The sequence below is a fragment of the Scophthalmus maximus genome, chromosome 4 (genome assembly GCF_022379125.1).
Source record: "Scophthalmus maximus strain ysfricsl-2021 chromosome 4, ASM2237912v1, whole genome shotgun sequence".
Taxonomy (NCBI): Eukaryota; Metazoa; Chordata; class Actinopteri; order Pleuronectiformes; family Scophthalmidae; genus Scophthalmus; species Scophthalmus maximus.
The window spans coordinates 8,108,617-8,127,339 of record NC_061518.1 but is presented as its reverse complement, the minus strand read 5'-3'; the positions used below and the strand labels follow the sequence as shown (position 1 = coordinate 8,127,339).

At 46.0% G+C, this 18,723-nt stretch overlaps 1 long non-coding RNA gene across 2 annotated transcripts in view; it reads left to right on the top strand.

Annotated features, from left to right (window-relative positions):
• Positions 1–18,723, top strand: part of LOC118302454 — a 170,788-nt gene that overhangs the window by 137,645 nt on the left and 14,420 nt on the right. Inside the window, exon 4 of one of the 2 annotated variants that reach the window (XR_004790554.2) lies at positions 11,403–11,693. The exons of the other annotated variant lie outside the window; for it this stretch is intronic. This is a non-coding gene — a long non-coding RNA (uncharacterized LOC118302454). The remainder of the gene's footprint in view (positions 1–11,402; positions 11,694–18,723) is intronic. 2 annotated transcript variants of the gene reach the window in all.

The following is an 18,723-nucleotide window of genomic DNA, read 5'->3' as shown; positions in this document are numbered from 1 at the left end:
ATCATAAGCTTCATGTTTTAATGCATGAACTGAAAAACATTCATGACCTTTCATGTGTTGTCATCAGGACAACTTTATAAATGTTGGCTACTCTATGTCATAATGTGTTGTCTTCTCATCTCTATGATCTTTCTTTCTCCCTCCCTCCCTCTGTGTGCTGCCTTGGTTTCGATCTGAGCCCTTTGGGCTCGGCCGTACTTTAATATTTATCAAAACAATTTCAAGTGACATGTTGCCTCTGCTTTGACCGAGGCCGGATGGCCTTAGGTGTTGCACGACAAATGCATCCAAATATGTTCAAAACTGGAAAGCCGCCCATGTGTGTGTGCTGCCCGAGTGAAGTAGTGACGGATACTTAAGCAAACCTTTACGTTTTCTGTCTAATAATCTCGCAAAAATACATAAAATGTTTTTGCAATTTCCAACCATAGCTGCTGTAGACATGATTGAACTGTTCTTCTATGTATTAATATTGTATACTCCATGTGCAGACACGTTGCAAACATCGATAACAAATGATTGTAATTATACATCCAGAGCCTGGGTTGTCCATTTTGCATAAGAACCCTGACATGGATCAAATGCATGCAATGTTTTTTTTAAAAATATTTAATCTGGTGAGCTGCGACGTCTCCAGAATGCTAAATATTAACAGTCATCTAAAGTGCTATTAGGGACTAGTAGTATCTGCAGCACAGCCATATGAATATATAATTATCCCACATTTCACATGTTGTCCATGAATCACCCAAGCGTTCGCATATTCCCCCGTCTGCATGCTGTGTGTACATCTATCAGCAGTGACACGCACATATACGTACACATTAGTTAACGCTGGGACCGTCTGAGCGATCCGTCTTGTGTTTGTGTTGTGGTTAAATGGAGTTCTGTGTCATTTGGGCAGGCCTGCTCCCTCACTGCTGCCCCCACACATCCCCCCCAGGCTCAGTTTCTAACCACTGCCACAGAAAAACGCATCAATCATCCCTCATGGTCAGACACTTCGATGGATATGGAATATTGATATGGCTTTTAAGATGTGAGACATGAATATGATCTCTGACACATATCAGCCTTGCTTCGCAGCAGCACTACATATAGCCACTGAAGTATGCCTTATTTAAAGGCAACTTATAGTCGGTGGACTGAAATACTAGAAGGGCCGTTCCAAGTTGGGAGCAGCAGGAGCAAATTTGAGATGGGAGGTAGCCTTGTCTTGAAGCAAAAGATTTCACGAGAGCGCAAATAACTCAAATGGTCATGATGTTTATCACGCGAAGGAATGTTTCCTTTTCACATAATTTCTTCTCCTCGTTAATAATGGGACAGGCAGCACAGTTTCTAGCGGTGTGACATGAAATGTTTGGTCCGTCTTTCTTTCACCTTTCCACAATTAACTGGTGAACGGAAACTTCTCCCTGCAGGCGTCTCCTCATTGCCCGCTGTGCATACTTCGAGATCAGCCACTGTCTCCTCTACTGGAAAAGGAAGCGTTGTCGTCACCATGAATAACATCGGCTCCCCCCCCCCCCACTCCTCTATTTTCACCTGGCAGTCCCTGTGTGCTTTCTGCAGCTCTCCAGGCGTGGAGATTTACAGCTGTATATATCATTTAAGAATCCATTTAAATCAAATCCCCTTATGTGCAAGCAGGAGAACGATGGTTCTGTGAATATATCTCTTTGTGTATAATCTGACATAAATACGCTGACTTCTATGAGTGGGAATATTTGCCAGGTGGCTCTTTGTTAAGATCAACCCACTAGTCTGCTGGACTAGTTGGACTGAAGAAATCAGACGTGTTTTGCACACAATACTTTGTTAAAAATGGAATTTTAATTGGTGAGTGAAACCACATGAACATACTGTCATGAATGCTGAATTGTAGGATGGGTATAGTGCCTCCCTCACAACGCCTTCACAATGGGTGCCGTGCATTTCATCCTTTGCCTGGCAGCCAAAATGCATTCCGTCCAAAAATGTGGAATCGTCCCGTCACCCTGAGTAGTGGGGGGAAAACAAGGAGAGCTTGCAAAGTTCAATCTCTGCTTCAGGTGGGAGCGCAGCAGTCAAAGAGGGGAAAAAAAAAGTGAAAGATTTTGTATACAAAGAAATCCATCGCATTTCTCAAGGAGACAAGCAGAATCTCTTGTAGGCAACAGAGCCACACATTTAGCTGCAGCTATATTTGAAAATACACGCCTTAATTGGTCTCAGACTTGTCTGGCGCTCTGTTTACAGCGCGTCTCTCCCTTTGTGAGTGCGGAAATTATTTTTCATGCATTGAAATCATGAAGCTTCTTGCATAATACAAAAGTGTTGTTGGCGTATGTTCCTTTTGCAGTAGATACAAATAAACTATCTGGCTGCAACACAATCTTCTACATTTGATGTTTAAAAAAAAAAAGAAGCATTGCATCTATACCACTTTATCCTTCCACGGTTACAGCCTCAGCCTCACAACGTTGGATGAGAGACAATAAATGAAGACGGACAAAATCAAAACAAAGTTCCAGAAACTATCTGGATGTTGTGTAAGATGTAAGATTTATGTGGTGTAACGCCAAAAGATGCTTGGGATGTCTGTCAAATAAGACCTTGTGGCATCGACTCTTTCTTTCATCTCCATCTCCTTCATCATGATACGTCACGATAAAGATGAGAAAATGTTCTATTAAGGTGTATGAATGTCATCCACCGGTTTTCAGTTTTAATAGATGCCTGGACGTGTTTTCACCCACTAGTCACCGAAACGCCATGTACAGTTCAGAGCTGTTATCATCCGCAGCAGAATTAAACTGTAAAGTCAAATAAATGGAGAGGAAAAACTGACCAACGGCTGACTGAGACCATCTAAAGACTGCCTGCACAAGTGTCAGTTTTCCATATCTGAGTGGGAGTTGAGCTTTGACAGATACAAATCAAATCTGACCGATGACCGACTTAAGTCAATAAATCAAAAGTGACACTTGATTATCTTAAGTGATTGTGGAGCCACAAACGTGCCACAGCTCTAATTCTGCAGATGCATTGATCAGAGAAATGACTTGAAATCATTGAAATGTTTTTACTACATGTAAAATGGAGTGGAACTCTGTACGGTATAGTTCTTATTGTGAGCTCCTTTTTATTTCTCGTCCAAAGTTGATAAAATACATTCTTTTCCATGGCCACTAAATCCCTTACCTCATCTTTGATTCCCCTTTCCATGGATCCCACAACAATCAACAAGCTCATATTTAATTGTCTCTGGCAGATGGATCTGACCGGCCTCCCATTCAATTTGTGGGGGCGTAGGCGCCGCTGAACTATGGCAGAGCATTGCGTTTGTATTTCTGACATTTTGTCTGCAGGTATACCTGTTGAGCCGAGAGGAGCAGTACATAAGGAAATGTTTCTGCTGCTGGACAGTCTTGGCTGATGGAGTGAGACCGTCTGTGTCCTACTGTAGCTCGCGCAGAAAACGGGGGATGATGTTAAGGAAAGAGAGATGAAGGGATGGAGACGGTAAAGGCCTAGAAAACTGGTCACAGCTCGGTGCACACGTCCTCCTGGTTGCCTTCAGGCTTGACCCGTGTATAAGCTCTGTCTATCCCTCACTGGGTGAACACCTCTGGTCAAACACAGACGCACACGCACACACACACACAGAACACACTCTCACACACACACACACACACACACACACACACACACACACACACACACACACACACACACACACACACACACACACACACACACACACACACACACACACACACACACACACACACACACACACACACACAACACATGCAGGCACAAGGGCACACGAACAGATCTGCCTGTCCAACAAATGCAGACAGGTGTGCACACTCCGTCAACAAGATTTTAACAGCGCTTTCATGCACACGTCTGCACAAACATACACACACACACACTAGGCTGCCACCTGGGAAGCAGATTTGACAGACACATCCAGAAGGTCACTTGTGGCGCAGGTGCTTCCTGCTGCTGAAGCTGTAAAAATCCTCGCCTGTTCGCGCATAATCTCCTCCTCCTCTCTTTTTTTTTTTTTTGTGTGAGTGCATTGTGTGAGCGGATTACCTGTCAAACTGGTGTGTTCATCTTCACAGAGTTTAACTTTTGCCACATCAATTCATGGTTTCATGGTATGTTGCTGCTACACCATAACCATGGATAAACAGCCACGGTTGCTATTTATGCAAAATACGATTGGACATCAGAGAGGATGCATGAGATGCAGCTCTGGGTCTTACCTCTGTCACAGGAGGAATGAGTAACAAAGATTCTGCCTGCAGAATTTATGAGCACAGCAATCCCTGGGCTATAAAATGTTTGTGCAATTCCAAGTTTGAGAGGGCATGAATATGAAACAGTACATTAGTAAATCCATAAACAGATACCTGGAACGCACAGAGAGTGGTGTAAGGTCAAGATTCTAATGTATGAGGGTCATAAAAAGGTTAAAAAAAAAAATCTGACACTCTGCAAAACGTGAAAAATAAATATCAACACGTACAGAAGAGCGAGTGTTCCCCTGTAGCACTGTACATTATTGCTGATGTGTTACCAGTTGCCGTGCAAGACCGATTGGCCCACTGAGACAATGTCTCACCACGTGATCAATATCCATCTCTGTCACCCAGTTAAATGAAAAAAAAGACAATCTTCTGCTAATGTATCTCCTTTATTACTCGTATTTATCACCAAGTGAGATGAGAAAGAGAAGGAGGGCGGGTGGCAGCAGCGCGGCACGTTGAATATGAACATAGTGAGTCACACATTACAGCCTGCCAGCAACAAACAGGGCAACCGAGCTTTCTCCCACCATATGTGGAAGTGTGCTTCTGTACGAACATTGGGGAAGCGGACCAGATTTCCGTCTCCTCACTCTCGTAGCTGCAGTGCGAATCCCGCTTCGGGAGTTTTGTGTTCCCCTAAAGCCTCCCTTGACTGCCGCTTAAATTTTTGATGAATCTCGTAATAGCTGGAGCAAAATGTATTGAGAAAGTGGCCTTTGTGCGCGGGGCGACAGGCGTGTTGGAGGGAGGGCGGCACCATATGTTGCAAAGTGGAGACGAAATTGGCTTTGTCTAAAAGGAGAGAGAAATCTAGAGAATGTGATGGAGCCCTGGAGGGAGGGAGCAAGGTGAGGGAGGGAGGGGGGGGCTCCCCCTCATTTCCTCATCACCTGCAACAAAGAAAGGCATTAAAGAAACACCTGTGGTTTGGGCAATGAGAGATCCAGAGCTTTCCCCTTCTCGTCTTCCTCTCACCACCAAACAACCCCTCACACACACACACACACACACACACACACACACACACACACACACACAGCCTTTCTGGCCAGGGGCGTAAACTCTTCCCCCAGACAAAAAAATGAAAGGAAGAGATGCCGACATGTAATAAAGCAGGAATGATTCTGTTTTGTGGCTGAAGCCGACTGCGGCTGCCGCTGGAGCCCCGGCTCTTTCCCTGCTTCTGGGTAGCAGAATTGTGTGTGTGTGTGTGTGTGTGTGTGTGTGTGTGTGCGTGTGTGTGTGTGTGCGTGTGTGTGCGTGTGTGTGAGGCCTGGTATTTCTACTGCAGAAAGATGAGATTACTGACTAACAGATGCCTGCTAATGAAGTGTTGACAGGCCGGGTGAAGGGCCAGGCTAAGCCACTGTATGGGAAATGATGAAAAGAGGGGGGGGGGATTGATGGTGAAAAGACTGAGGTAAGGGAGGAGTGCTTGTGTGTGTGTGTGTGTGTGTGTGTGTGTGTGTGTGTGTGTGTGTGTGTGTGTGTGTGTGTGTGTGTGTGTGTGTGTGTGTGTGTGTGTGTGTGTGTGTGTGTGTGTGTGTGTGTGTGTGTGTTTGCGTGTGCGTGTGCGTGTGTGTGTGTGTGTGTTTGCGTGTGCGTGTGTGTGTGTGTGTTTGCGTGTGCGCGTGTGTGTGTGTGTGTGTGTGTGTGTGTTTGCGTGTGCGTGCGTGTGTGCGTGTGCGCGTTTAAGCCTATCTTAAGCTCCTGTTCTTCAGCCTCAGAACTTGTGCTGTGCTCTGTCACCAGGGGAGCACATAGCTTTTAGCGAGCTACCCTGAGGTGGAAAGAACTGCTCAGCCTCCCTCTGCTTGTTCCTCCTGCTTTCTTGCCCTCTCCTCATTTCATCCTTCTCCATTGAAGCATTTTGTTTTCCTCTGGTACCCTAGTGACACTTCCTCTTTTTTTTCCAAGGCAGGTTTTGAATCCAAAAAAAAAGTATTTCGTCGCTGTGGACATACACCTTTTTTCCATCCACAGCAGTCAATGCTGTCAATGGAACGTATTTTTCCTGCTCCCCTCACGCAGGTGGCGTCGTATTTTCAAGGCTGCGGATGAATAACAGGGATCATTTCACGATGGCGTATATCTATTTCTTTTTTCTTTTCTTGAAAGCTCATCCGCCTCGTTTGGCATTTCTGTCGCCTCCCTCGGCGAGCAGATCTGAGCTGGGTGGCAAACATCGGAGACGGACCTGGTGGGTGATGAAACACAAGGACACGCGGTGGGGAGGTGGTACAAACGTGGGGTCTGACGCACTGTCCTGAAAAAGCAGATGTGAGTGGGGTTTTTTGCATTAAAAAGAATGGAGGTGCTGGAGAAAGGAATCCTTACTAGGGGAAGGGGACTCTATGTAAGATCCATGGACCTGCATATTTGACACAGAGCAACCACTTCTGAACTTCTTCTTGCTTCCACCTACTGGCCCAGCTTGCTCACCTTCCATCTAAAATAGACCCCATGTCACAGGAAACTAATGATCAAAGTTTTCCTTTTTTTTCCCCTAACACCATCTCCCTCTGCTTCCTTTGTTCTCGATGAAATTAGCACCTACGATCGGCTGCCTCCTTCTCTGTTAGCGAACAAATGTACTGAGGAACAGCGATCTTTCCTTGATGGGGCATCGCCTCCCGCTGCTCACCATTACAGCTCATTAGTAGAAGCTGCAGCGAGACGACCCACACCGATGCCTCCCCTCCGATTCCCACATCGGTGCGTGTGATTTTTCGGATTGACGTGCCATGGCGACAAAGGCGGTGGAGGTGGCGGGTTTCAAAGGTTAGGGGGTTGGAAGGGAGACAAAGACAGCAGTGAGGCGCTTGGTCGCAGTTAGTCAGAGCTGCTGACGAACACGCGAAGGAGTAAACCGGGGGGAATGGAGTGGCACCGGACTGAGAGGAGTGGGAGGGAAGTTATGTGATGGCAGCAGGTGCTGGCGTGAGGTGAAAAGTGACAGCGGACGAGACTTTCAGGTAGTTGTCAAGACAGAGAGACAATCCACTTCAAAGAAAGAAGAAGACGTTTGTGTCTCTAGGTTTGACCTACATTGGCAACACCAACACTTCCGCTGGAAAAAGAAAAATTTGGAGGTCATGAGGGGATTATAGGGGTCATGTACAGGGTCGCCGGCTAACTCAGCTAACTCTTTTTTTTCTTCTCTTTTCTTTTTTGCATGAATAGACTACAGTCTGTGAGCTGCTTTGGCAGTTGAGCTCTTTTACATCTGCGTAAGACTGTCTTTTGTCCTTTGTTCGCGAGGACTGAAACGCGTTGTGAGCGCTTCTCTCGAACTGTCAGCTGTGCCAGGCAGTGCGTGGTAATTGCCATTGAGCGGCTTTGTGTTTCTGAGCATTCACATTCATTATATGTTTTTTCTCTTCCTTCCTGTTTCAGAGGACCAGTGGAACTCAAGCACACCCCTTACCAAGTTCCAGTCGCCTCGCTATCCTTGGAAAAAGTTTTGGCATAGTTGCAGAAGGAAACAGATGCCAGATGTGTGTGCCGTATGTTCGGTGTCTTAAACTAAACCCCTTTTGTCTGCTTTTGTTTCGGTGACTCCTGAGAAAAACACAAGTGATGCGTAGATTTCCACATAAATCAGTCACAATAATTACTGTCGTTATTATGAAGGGATTTTAATTTAGTTAGCATTAATAAAGTACATTTTTCAACATAAGGTAAAGAATAATGATGCAGCCACTGTCTACGGTAGTCTGGTATTAAATCCATTTTGCCTCATATATAAGAAAAATATACATTATTTCACAAAATGATCAGCAAAACTGTACAAACACAAGTTTGATTTGACACCGCAACACAGTAAAGTAAATACGTCAGTGTTTGGAACTTCTGAGATGCACAACAAGATCATGACTAAGAAAAATAGTAGAGAGATAATAATAGAGCTGACCATTCAGATCAGGTCAGATTCAGTTTATATCTTCTACTTCTCATGGGCTAGGCCTCGAACCGTTCACAGTTGGATGATTTGAATCTACTTTATCTGCTGAGGCCCCTTCAGACTGATTAAGCCAGTATGATAACAGCCTTGTGGGCAGTGGGGAGCTCAGAGGAAAGACAGTCAGTGTGTCCCGTCCTCCGCCCGGAAACGGAGCTCTGAGCCACTGTACACTACTGCCTGGAAACGCATCTCCCTCCACTATCCATATCCCGACATGACCTCTGACCCTTACAGTCATCCTGTAAGGGCTGAGCCTCTGACAGCGATCCCCTGAACTCCCTCTGACTGCATGAACAATGGAGCGTGAAGCATGCAATATGTCAGAGCTGAGACGCGGAGATTCTCAATGTCAACAGACATCAAAACCAGCTAAGCCCTAATTACATTACACTGACTCGCTTGAAATGTACTGCAGGCTTTCTTTAGCTCTGGACTCTGCTGTCCTCTCCGTCTATAATAAGCACAAACTTTGATCATGCATCTATGCATTTATTCGAAACTTTTGACGTTTTGTTTTCTCCACGCAGGCTATGGAATATGCTGCTTGTGTCTTTGCTCTGTGGGTCACATTCAGCTGTCAGAGGATGAATTAGATATTTTTTTCCTTCCTCTCTTTTGCGCAGCTCTCCACTCCGTCAGCAAACATCCATAGCTCAGTTGACCCTGACACAGCAAGTCTCACCTCAAACTGACCTCGGGGGTCAACCCATTTTCAGCCTGTGCTCTTCAGACTGACAAATGCTGCGCTCATGAACCAAAGCAATTCCTTTCATTTCTTTCAGAGTTGGAAAAAAACTTGTGCCACTACTGCTGGTTCAAGGTCAGATAATAGAGCATCTGAGCTGAAAATGAGCAGTGTCAATCTTGAGCAGGTTTCAATGCCAGGCCTTCACTCTCTGTCAGTTTTTCATTTTTTCTTGACTGGTAATTCAGCTTGAAAATGTATCTGCCGTGTACCAGTGTTTGTCTCTGGTTCCAGCCCATCCCCTTCCCCACAGGTGATGTCCCGTACCGCCCACCGTGTGTCAGCCCGTCTGGGACACAATCTCGACGTCACCCATCTAAACAATGCTGTCGTCGTTTGTCAAACGCCGCCGTCTCCTCTCCCTGCGTCTGCAGGAGGAGAGGAGTGGGACTGATGCTGACGTGTGATAGGTGCCTGTCAGGGCCCGTGCGTTTCAGTGCACACACGCGTGTACACGCGCGCGGTGCGTGCGGTTGATTGAGACGGATGCCCTGTGCATTTGAGCCTTCGGAGAGTGAGCGTGTGTGACAGACAGTCAGTCAGCCCATGATGAGAGGTAATCGCACAGTGGACAGATCAATTAGTTATTTTCTTAGGGGACGAACGGAAGGAAAACACCACTGTTCTCTGAGTAAATGATATCCATTCCACCAGCCTTTCATCTGCCGCATCTTCCTTGTATCTGTCTCTCGCTGTTTTCTTCTAACCTCCCATTCCTCGTCTCTGTGTGTCTCCCTCGCTCCCACAGCTCTTTGAATTTGGCTGTTTGGTTGTTTATCTCTGCTCATTTCTCCTCCTGCCTCCCTCAAACGGGGAGGGAGGTGGAGATCCAGCCGATCGGGGCTGACTAACGGTATATGAGCGCAGCCTGTGAGCAATGAGCGCTCCACTTGGCTGGATCATTTATACTGGGCCGCGCGGAGAGCAAACATATGTGTCCCAAAGACATCAGAGACGGTCCAAGGCTGGTTTGAATAAGAGCACAGTCATACCCACAAGTAAAGAGCAACACTCTCAGACGTGCAAGGTTTGTCCGCCTGAAAGGCAAAACTCACCTTTCCTCGGCCTCACCCTCTGACAAGCACAGGACAAGCTCGCAACATGTGACCCACCATGGGCGTAAGGTTGTCTGCTTCAAAGCTGCGTTTTCTTGTTGTTCCCCTCTTGTTCTCCCGCTGCCCATTCAGCCAGTGTCAGCTCACATCAGCTGCCTGAAATGGTGGATTTAGGATCGTCATGCTTGTAGGTCATGTGTTCTCTTTTTCTTTCTTTTTCCCCCTGCTGTTGTTTACTAGCTGTTCCGCGGACATTCCCCGAGGTTGCAGAACTGCGGTACAGTCACTGGAGATCGCTCCCTCCTTCACACTCACTTAGAGCTGGATTCAGTCTGTGTCAGAGCAATCTTACACAGCAATCTTTATTTACAGGAATATACCACCACCCTACACACACACACACACACACACACACACACACACATAAATTGTTTCCCATTTTTCTTGTAACAGTGATGCGACCAACATGGTCTCTGCTCTACTCGTTGCTCATTCCCACATGAATCCATGCATATATATACACAGAGGCCCACATTTGACCAGGCCCTATTCACTAATGCAAAAAACATGTGCCATCTAATTTTTCAGTTAAAAGCCACACATCAGTCTTATGTCCTCCTGTGTCGGCTGGTGTTGCTCAGACACCCTCGCTCCTCCAGGGCCCGGCAGGCTCCGTTTCCGTTTCCAGTCCATCTTCCTCTGTGTGTTGATGGGACCACCTGGTGCTGCTGCTGCTGGTTGCCAGATTTTGGATTATCCTGCATAACAATGGGCCAAAGGACTGTTTGGACCGGCTCCACTCTGGAGCTGCCAGGGACCGCTCTGCCTCTTGCCCTTCAGAGACAGTGGCTCTCCTCCCCGTTGTGCACACATGGCTGCATGGCCACTCCGGGATGATGCAACCCCGTCGCACACGTTCTAACTGTTAATTAACGTGTCCTTGAGTTTATGGCCACCCAGTGGCCCAGTTAGATGTACACTGGTGTGCAAATGCAAAGACATACACACACAAACACACGTGCATGGGTAAGCTCCTAAGCAGCATGAGATTTACACACTTAACAAGTCCACAGTGGCCCAAGATGACTTTCAGGGAAGAAAAATCAAAATCACAAAAACTAAAATGGGAAATCTCTGAAAAATCAAAGCCAACAGTTTAACTTAGTATGTGCTGATATAGATAGAATGATAATATAAGTAAATCTTAATTTGAGTGTGTCCGTTTGTGTGCAGGTGAAGGTGAGTTCCTGTGTAAAATGATTTAAGCAAACTGACTATTTAACGATGTTTCAGCACAACCCCTCTTTGCATATGTTGTTTCATCTCTTCAGCCTGGAGCCACACCGACTTACAGTTCACGCATACGGCCTCCCGGCTTCCGCACAGACTCTCGTGATAGTCTAAAACAACATTTCAGAGGTGGAGCAGCGCCTCGGATCACACCGCATCCGAGTCATGATCCAACTGGAATGAACTGAAGGCCTGTGAAATAGAACCAGCCTCTCGCCGTCTGAACCACGAACCAAATATGTCACTCACATGGCAAACGGAGACCGCAGAGAGGTAAAGGGAGAGAAGGGTGAAGAGATGTACATCGATAGATACATCGATGGAGAAATAAGGTGAGAGACAGAAATGACAAACGGAGAGAGTGTGAACTTGAGAGGACGATAATATAAAATGAGCGAGTGACTTGGTCATGAGCTTTAAGGTGTGTCTGTGTGTTGACAGCCTGTCATAGAGTTACACTCTGTTGCATATTCTTTTGGCACAGAGAAACGCGGCCGCTCTACAAGTTAAGCACGTTCAATTGCTGTTCCCACTGACGGTGGTATCCTGTCATTCTCTTGTTTGAAACTACACTTTCATGAACAGAAGCGGCTCCTGATGCAGTGGGTTGGACTGGAGCCGATGCTGTTGGTATTGATATTCCGCCCTCCCCCTTGTAATTGTAGTATCAAGAGGGAGCAGCTTGTGGCCAGATGTCATGGGAAGACAGTATTTCCCATTTGTTATTCACACGCGGAATAGAAACGGCATGAATAAGAGGTTAGTTATGATAGAGAAAGTTATAGGGGATAGAGAGAGGGAGATAGACGAAGGGATGAGTGCGGCGGGGAAATTGTCATCGCTGCTCTTTACTGTGTTGTGCTGCAGCTGGTGATGAATGACAGACAGAGGGCTCTCAGCTGGAGGAGGAGGAGGGCTAATGGAATTGTTCTGCATCAGGCCAGCGACTCATGAGAACACACTTGGTTACCATTCCCTTTAAATGCCATGCCTTGTTAGGGACATCCTGCTTCACACAGAAGCAGCCCTTCCAAAAGGATTTGGATTTTACATTGTCTGTGTGGACTCGCTTTGTTTTGATTCATTGTTTAAAAAAAAAAAAAAAAGATGAAGCGATATCTTCTCTGCGTCATGTCTCGTCCTCATTTCCAACCCCCCGAAAAATTTGTTTCACAATGTCATCTCGTCTGGCCAGTGAGTTTTCATTTGGATGATCTGAGTCATCTAGCGCAGATGAGTTTCACTCTGTTCTCCGATAATGACAATATCTGGACCTGAAGAGAGCGAGTTGTGTGCGTTGCTTCAGTGCGAGTCGTAATTCTGCACTGATGATGTTCAGCAGAGTGTGAGAGCGGCCAAGATGAGAGGGCCGACAAATTTCGCCTTCTCCTGGCCGCCTGCACTCGTATCCTTCAAGTGTTCACTCCTCCCGAGTGTACCCTCCAATTGACCACAGCGCCTCCTTCATCACGGTTTATTGTCTCATCGATTCACCGTCGTATTCAATGAATTCGCCGCTGCCGGAATTATGCACACTTAAATCAAAGCAAACAGGCAGAGCGAATGAAGTCATCAGAAATAGTGGCATTGATTATTCCCATTAGATTTCTTCCTTCCTCCCTCCCTCTCTTCCTCCGGCGTCGTACCGCTTCCACAGTTGAATGAGTTGTGGCCAGTGGCTGAACAATGATAGACAGATCATTACTTTTCTCTGGATATGCCAAGTGAGCTGCCTCTTCATAGGCGAGTGCAGAGGAAACAGAGAAGGAGACTTACAGCAACAATGAGATATGGAAGACAAAGGCACATCACTTATCATGGATGCTAGACTGAAGCCAGTCTCTGGGTGTTTACAGTCTGTCTTGGTATTTCCCCTCCCCCACGTAGCACTACTGTATATTCTTCCTTCTCCAGTCTGCAGCTCTAACCTCTTTAGAGGTTATTATGGTCCCTTGCCATCAGGGAAGCCCATTACTCCATCGACAAAGGTTTATCCATGGAGGTATAGCTTTACTTTTCCACTTCATGTGTGCATGTGTGTCTGTGTGTGTGCCCATAATAATGTAATCAGAACCTTGCCTGCACCAATTCTTGTTTGCCGGAATGGAAGCCCAAGACAGTGAGATAAGATCTGTGTGAAGACTTAAAGCTGATCACAGTACAATAATTGTTGTTCTTAGTTGTAGTGGCTACATTTCGAAATCCAAACCTGTCATCAGACAGAACACCGATATGAAATAATCCAGCAAATCCATGGATCACATTCACTGACAAAATACATTTAATGCGAGGGAGTTTTGTCTTTTCTGACAACTACAGTAAAATATATGTAAAACATCTTTAAGGTGAGAGAAATACCGTGCTTTCTTTCTTTCTTTCTTTTTCTCTCGCCCTCTCTACATGAAGCAAGATTGCCCTTCACTTGAGGTAATGAAGCCACTCTATCAATGTACCTGCCACCCACCTCCCAATTCCTCACTAAAAGGACAAAAGACCACGGTGGTGGACGAGCTACATTGCACAGCTTAAGGACAACATTCATTCTTGCTGCATATTTTGTCTTTCACTTGTAACTTGTTACTTTTACGAGAGCTCACAGCAGCTCATAACCAGCGTGGTGGGAAAACACACCGTCCGTCACTGTGGACTGATAATGATGCTCTGTCACTTAATATTCTGTTGTCTTGTCATGTTGTATGGTTCTCCACTGAATGACCTTGAGATCCTTCAGCCGTACAGCCCAGTCAGAATGTGAGGTCCTCTGGGGAGCCTCTGTGTCTCTCACTACAGTGCCTCGCCATGCAAGTCGACCATATGGACATGGCTCCGTTACCATCACTCCGCATAAACGACATAAAGACTAATTCCTTTTCAGGGGAAACTGATAAAATCTCTCTAGCCATCCATTTAATACATGGCCAACCCTGCTTTTGCTCCAACAGTTTCCTTTTCCCTTGAAACATCAGTTCCTTTCTCTCCGGGAGTGTGCCGGGTGGGGTCGTGGCATTGGCAAAGGCAGCATCTGCCAGCGAGGAGAGGGGCCAAGGAGAGTGAGTACCTCCTGTCTGTCTCCACCGTCTCCAAGCCCCCAACCATATTCTTCCTGCTAATTAACCTACTGATGCCTCCTTACTGTGTACATTTCGGGGGTGGGGATGGGGGAGTGGAAGTGGGGGGAAAGAAAGGACAGATGACAACTGGCCACTTGAGCTCTGAAGCGTGAGGATTAATTGTGGTCACTCTCATTTTCTGAGACTTATGCAGACTCATGCACACCTACCTGTTTTGCTGTGCGTGTTTTATTTCACAGACAGAGTTTTAGCCTGGCTGTGCTGTAAATAACATAACATTTTACAAACAATGAGTTTTTCTTTCCATCTGGTCCTGCAAAGAAAATCTGAGCACAAAATCTCAGCACTGTAACATGGAGCAGAAGATATTTAACTAACTTCCAAGCCCAAAAACCATGAATTTTTGATCCATTCATGTGAGCAAGCAAGATAACAGTAACAGCGATGATGACTGAGCAGAGGAGGGAGGTCCGAGCCTGCCTGCTGACACACACTGTGAGGTTAGGGATGCAGATGGCAAAACTGGCTGTGACTCGACCCAGCTTCAGGTTGCCAGGCCTGGATCCGGAGAGCAACCCATCTACCACAGACCAAGTGCTGGCCTCTTTAACGTGGAAGTTCAATTTCCTATAATTATTTTGCCAGGGGGCCATTAGCATCCATTTTGACTTTTCCACTTTGTGACGACAGTTGTTTATCCCTTAGAAAATGAGTTACTGATTGCAACTGCATCCGTGTTGCGTTCAGCGTGTTGCTCATTAGGAGAAGGCATTATAAATGGGAGCTCTCACAGCGTATGTTCACGTTAGGCTCTGCTGCTCCCACTGCCACCATGGGCGACACGCACATCGCTCACTCCCTCACAGGAACAGGCAAATATATGGCTGCGCCCTGCCAGCGGGAACAAAATGGGAAGGAGGGTGACGGAGGAGGAATAGGAAACAGAAGCGGCGGAAGGCCACAGAGAAATAGAAATTAGAACATGGTTGGAGATGACTGAGCAAAACAAAAGTTGTTTTGTCGAGAGATGAGGAAGGATGAAGAGGTGGAATGAGGAGAAACAGGGGGAGGTATGGTGGAGCAGGCAGACGGACAGGAGAAGTTTCCAGCCCTCCACCCATCAGAGAGTTCGGCTGTTCAGATGTTCGCTTGGCGGTAAAGGCAGACAGACAGATTGCAGCCAATGATATGTGTTGGGAATCATCTCAGAGATGGGATAATGACAGGAGGAGAGAAGCAGGCAGATGGCTCCCGTCAGGGAAATACGCTTGCAGTACCGTCCCAGTGGTCTGGGCCGAGACTGTGTGAACATTTGGGATTGAAGGGAATGAGTAATGGTTAGTATGAAAAGAGAAACTGGTACAGGGAGGTGGGGCAGACGGCCCTGCTAGACCAACTGTTTTAAAGACACTGTGAGTTTATGATGCTCAATACAGTGCCCTTCTTGTTTGTATGGGTGCATGTGAGTAAAGAGTCAGAGACAGAAGTCGTTCTTCTTGGTGCCTGTGTCGCTGAAATTGGGGCGAAGTTACTTGGAAAGTGTTACAAATTATTAATTATTCATTGAGGATAATCACATTAGTGCACTAGATCGTAGTATACATCAGTTCACAAACTCAGTCCAGGTCTGTGAAAGTGCCTTCACACAATGAAGCTGCACATTAACCCACCCACCTTCCCAACTCTGAACCAAACCCAGGTGATCGCCGGATGAACCTGCAATTTACTAGACAGAACAACTATCACGTAATTACAGCAAATTTGGAATCACCAACGGGTGTGTTTTTCCTCTGTTGGCAGAGACAAGGTACATCATCTGGTCTCCAGCCCCTGCTCCCTGAAAAGGCGGGGAATCCATGACAAGCGTATTTAAGACCCGTTCTGGAGAGGCAGGGTGGAAAACCTGTCATCATTGAAAATGGCCAAACATTATAATTGTTCAAATGGGCTTAACAGCCCACACTTTTTAACAGTGTCTCAAACACATGGCTGCAGTTGTGTGAGGATAGGACAAGGATGAACTTGGTTGAAAAGTGAGCACAAAGAGTTGTGGGCCACAGCCTCCGCTCTATTCTGAACTGTGGAATAATGTCAGAGGAGGAGATTTTAGGATGAAACCAGGGAAAAAAGAGATGTGACCCTCCGCCCGACTCCAGGCAACACATCAGCCTGCTTCCCAAAATATCGGAGTAAGAGAGTTACTGGAGTTAGTAGCTAAATATTTCAGACTTCAGAACTAGAATTGGTAATCGTTCTCTGTCTCTGTCTTGTCTCTCACACTCACCAGTCCATATCTCGTCCTTCTTTGCTGCTCTGTCTCGCTGATAAAATGGCGCAAGGGGCAGTTTCTGCCAACCCTTCCCTTGCACTCAAGCACTGTACGTGCCATCCAAACGCGGGCCCACTTGTATTCCCCCGAGTAGCAGCTAAACAGATCAAAATGGACTAATCCGATTCCAGCTCGTCTCGTCTGCTCCACTAGCTCTGACAACCGGCGTCATCTCCCCCGTTTGTGTTGCGCGGCCGTCCGCGTCTTGTGATGCTCGGCTCCGCCGAAGGCCCCTGGACGAGATGGTTTCAGATCAGCTGTCAATATGGCAGCGGAACTGAAAGCCCGGCAACAGATTGACAGTGACAGTGCAGCACGGGCAGAATCGGATGCGAGCCACAAAAACGAACAGACAGGGGCATGACTGAAAGTGCATCTATTGTTTATTTACAAAGCGATGTACACGCATCACATCGCACGGGGGCAAGTGAAGTAATGCTTGTACATCGTCGCATAAATAAACAGAAAGGGTTGATGTTTTGTAACGAGTGCTGAGTGGGTTGTTGTCTTGCTTTAGCATAGCAGTTAACGTCCCCTTATCCCCTCCATCCCCACCTCGTCTTCCTCTTCACTCTGCATCGGATGCGTTCAGCGCCTCGGCCCGCGACAAGAAACCTAGCTGGGTCTATAGTGAGATGAGAGCGGGCTGATTCACATGAATTGCATTTGAAATGATCTTGATTCTTACTATGTCCTGCTGGACGGTGTGGGCGGATGACTACGAGTGTGTCAGACAACAACCGATGCCGGCTTGTTCATTTAGCCGCTTGTTCATTTAGCCGACGCCATTGCACCACCATACGGGGAAGCTCTGTCTATTGCAAAAGGGAATTGGTCGTTAGTTCGTCATTAGCTTCATCATCGTAATGAGGCTTAAATAGGTCAGTCGCTGGTTTCAGGAGAGTGAAGAGGCTTATGTTTCTGGGAGGAGGCAGGAAATTTGATCTTTCTGATCATCAAACCTAATTTTTTCTTAATAATTACTTGCAATAATTACATTTCGTCAATTTAAATTATTAAAAATATCTAACTTTTACATTTTCTCACATTAAAACTAAATTAACACCGTATAGCAGTGTGATTGCAGCTTTCTAGCTGAGATGACAAAGGGCAAAGAGAGAGAGAGAGAGAGAGAGAGAGCTAAGATATGATAAAAGTCCATTTATATGCAACCACCATCGCATACGCATACAAACTATTCCCCTCTGGCAAAACACTGCACAGGATATTCTATGCTCCCTGCGACAGTAAAGGTGCTGAGGGAGCAAACATAAATTTCATTTCACACACCAATCATAGCTTTATTTGACTTCACCTGTTTGATAATGCCCTCACTGTGGCTCATATTGTGATTTGCTGGGCTGAATCGGGTTCTTTATGGCCCAAACAATAATAAAGACAAAATATGGATTAGATATAAATTCATCATGCGCCGTGAATGAGTGTACGGCAATGTGCATATAAATATGTATTTTCCTCAGCCATGGGGATAAACAGGTCCGTATATTTAGAAAAATGTGCTTATTATTATTCAGGCGTGAGATTCATCTCAGGGTGCTTCACCCTGATAGAAATGGTGTTCTTTGATGTTCAGAGTCAAGATAAAAGAGTCATTGTTTTATGTTTATGCCCATGAAAAATATCTGTAATTCTATGTTTGCCAATTATGTTTGCTTTGGTTTTTTACATGATATATGTGGATGCTTAAGAGCTTTTTCAGTGAATGGAATGAAAGTAGGAGCAGCGGGAGGAAGAGGCAGCCTGTTAGATTTGTCTTCTCTGGTTGAATAGTGAGAGATTCTCATATTCAAGCCACCAAACATTTTACATTTTGAGCTACGCAAACATTCTGTAGGTATTTCCATCCATTGTCCTTCCAGTCACAGTATTATTTTTCAAACTTCAAATCATTCATCACCAAGTAATTATGAATATTTACATATGTACTGCGCATGCATACAT